The sequence below is a fragment of the Elgaria multicarinata genome, chromosome 13 (genome assembly GCF_023053635.1).
Source record: "Elgaria multicarinata webbii isolate HBS135686 ecotype San Diego chromosome 13, rElgMul1.1.pri, whole genome shotgun sequence".
NCBI lineage: Eukaryota > Metazoa > Chordata > Lepidosauria > Squamata > Anguidae > Elgaria > Elgaria multicarinata.
Genome location: NC_086183.1, coordinates 13,247,704 through 13,251,277, shown reverse-complemented (window position 1 = coordinate 13,251,277; position 3,574 = coordinate 13,247,704).

The following is a 3,574-nucleotide window of genomic DNA, read 5'->3' as shown; positions in this document are numbered from 1 at the left end:
AGTTTTTAATAATGTTGTCAATTGAACATTATCACTAGGGAATGCTGGGTCAACTATAAAACCTTTTAATTGCTTCCACTAAAATTAACTATCTCTATCTAAATTTAGAGTTAAATTGAGATCCTTAATTTAGAGTTAAATCTCTGAGTTGGTAGATGGATAAATCTACGGCGCATTCATGCAAAAGCACACATGTAAACGTTTGAAGATGTCTTGTGTAATGGATTTTAATAAGTTTAATGGATTTTAATCTACTGTTGTATGTTAAAGTGTCTGTTGCCAACAATTGTAGTAGAATTCCTAAGATGGGATTTGTAGTTAGAATCTCTGGAATGTTGGGGCCCCCTTCCTACAAGCTGGAAGAATGTGCATAACTGTGGCAACGAAGGACACAATGCATTTATGGTTGATGAGAGAGATAAGGGTTACTCTCTCTAGAAACTTAAACCACTAGAATATACCTTTGAAGACAGAAATAAAGAGGGGTCATTGGGGGATAGATGCTATTTGCATAATACTATAAATACAGTGACCCTTGAGGTGGAGACTCAGTTTGTCTTTTCTTCTTTTGAGAGGAGGACTCCGTTGCAGTGTGTGTATCTGACTTGCAATTAAAGGCCCTTTTCAGCTTGAGAATGATACCTGTGTTGTGTTCGTGTTGGCCAGTAGAATAAGGAAATCCACGACACTGGTGTACCACAGCCTGCCTTTTTTCATGCTGGCAAGGCTAATTTTGAAGTGCTGATAGGATATTGTATGTCAGTTTTGCTTTCTTAGTACAAATGTCCTGCTTTTGCCATGCTGTGAGTTTTCTTTTTTTGTCTAGACATGCATAGGATTGTGCTCTTAGACTCACCATCCCATCCCATCCCCCAGGTGGAAATGAGACATAAATGGTAAAATTGAGGGTTTTAGTGTTTATTTAATTATTATTGAATTTATATCCTGCCTTTTCCCCCTTCCAATGAACCCAAGGCAGCATACATAATCCTCCTCCTTTCCATGTTATCCTCACAACAACAACCCTGTGAGGTAGGTTGGGCTGAGAGTTTGTGACTGGCCCAAAGTCACCCAGTGGGTTTCCATGGCTGAGTGGGGACTAGAACCCGGATCTCCCGACTCCCAGTCCAACACCTTCGCCACTACACCACACTGGCTGGGATGCTGGAGCACCAACGTGTCCAGCACCTCTCCCAAATAAAAGTAAGTAGCAAAAGCAGAGATCCATGCTCCTTCTAATGAAGCTTGCATTATGTTTGTGTCTGTGTGTGTTTAAATAAAATAGTTTGTTTGATCATTTCTAAGCACAGTAAACCACAGCCACCCACAAGCATGTCGATGGAGCACAAGGTTTCATTGCACTGAATTTGGGGTTGGAGGTGGTGCCAATTGCTTTTGTCATGTTCTGTTTTGCAGAAAAGAAGCAATACTGTGTTCTTGCAAACCTTGGCTTGTTTCACTGGGGCTGGCAAAGGAGAATTTCTTGGTGGATTGTGCCCAAAGAGGACAGGCAGTGGGAGAAGCAACGTTTGCATGCTGGCACTCACTGAGAATCAAGCATTGGGCTGTACATGTTTCGTGTAACGGACTTGGAGCATTCATAATCTTACTTTGGAGTTATCAGAAACATAACGAACCATAGTCCATTCATGCATGCTTGTTTGCGGTGCTTCATTTATTCTGATCACAGAAGCATTTTATGCACTCATACATTTCTCCCCTGCCACTCAGGGAAATTGAAAGTATTTGGAAAGTGTTTCCTCAGAGTAGTTACAGTAATATCTCTCAGTCCGAGTGGGTTGAATTAATCAGATTCAAGAAGGTAAAGGAAAAGATATGACAAGAAAATACAGCAGTAACCAGATTGAAATCATAAACCACAAGGCATTTGATCAATGGCTCACTTCAGTGACTTCTTCTTTATGATGCAGTGATGTCTTGCAGTTTGAATATTCCTGAAAGCTGCCCTAATTCAAATTATTGATTTCTCAATGAGGCAATTTAACATAACGCAGTTTAGCAGAGGTCTCTAATGCTATAAAGGCTAGGTAATTAATTTTAGTCTGTAGGTTAATGGTCTTATGGGAGTTCTGTTTAGATGGAGATGTATATTACTTGAGTTGAGAAGCACAAAACTAACATTTATTACACCCCCCGCTCCCACATCCCTCATGCCAGCATCCTGCGGATTACAACTCCTTCTCCATTCCTGATACATTAGAGCAAAACCCCAGAAAACGCTTCTTTGCTAACTCCGATTCAAATGAAATATTCTGAGTTTATTCAGTTTTACGCTCACTTAAAGCATAGCACCGTCATGACTACAAGGATAAAATGGAGCTTGCTTCTGCTGCCCTGATACCGAACACATTTATTTGGGAATGAGCATAATTATGTTGTAGAAAAGGCAAAATAGTAAAATGAGCATATGTGACCATGTACATGGCCATCCATCCAGATACAGACAATAAAAAAGGATACCTTTAATGTTTTTTTTTTAAAAAAAAGAAAAGAAAAATGCTATGGTGAACACTGGCCGCACCTACACTGCCTGTTTGGTGCATTCTCTTCCCCTCCTTATTGTTTTATTATGATTTTATTAGAATGTAAGCCTATGCGGCAGGGTCTTGCTATTTACTGTTTTACTCTGTACAGCACCATGTACATTGATGGTGCTATATAAATAATAATAATAATAATAATAATAATAATAATAATAATAATAATAATACACCAAGCAGGATATTGCACTATGGAAGTGGTATGAAAGCGGTATATAAAAGGCAGGAGCCACACGACTGCTTTATAGCGGTATTGAAGTGCACCGACAACTGTTGGAGCCCATTGACACAGACCATAGACCGCTTTCATACCACTATATCCTGCTTGGTGTGGCTCCTGCCTTTTATACACCACTTATACACCACTTTCATAGTGTAATATCCTGCTTGGTGTAGATTAGGTTGAACCAAAACACACGAAGGCTGCAATTGTTTCTTTCTTGATGTTTTTTCTGAAAGTTAATTTCATCGCCCAGTAAGCGTATTTACTCAAGTAATGCTTATTTATTTACAGACTTGAAAGACTGTACATCTGAGGAAGTCTGAAATAATGACGAAACGGGAAATGTAAATGGAATCCTGTTAAAACAACTAATAACTTAGTACATTAAAAATAAAAATATAATTCAGTCTGTTGTTATAATTTTATTGTTAAGATCTCAAACAAAAGCAAGCATTTGCCTTATGTTTTGTCATCCATACAATTTTGCATGATTGAACTGTTCAAATTGATATAATTATACAAAATAGAAGTCATTATTTTGACTCTTGATACTACTGTTGTCTGAATTAATTGTTAAAATTGTTACGCAGTCGTGTGCCTGTTGGCATTCCTTATAATTGGTGTAGATTAGGCCCGCTGATGCTGGACCTTTTTGTCATCACATGCTTCTCTCTGGATGGTGACAGGGTGGTGTTGGGGTTGGGCTGGGCTGCAGAGCCCTAGACTTTGGCCCTAGTTACACCATTGGTTTTATATCAACTAGCATGTTCCTTTTTGACAGTTTTCCCCA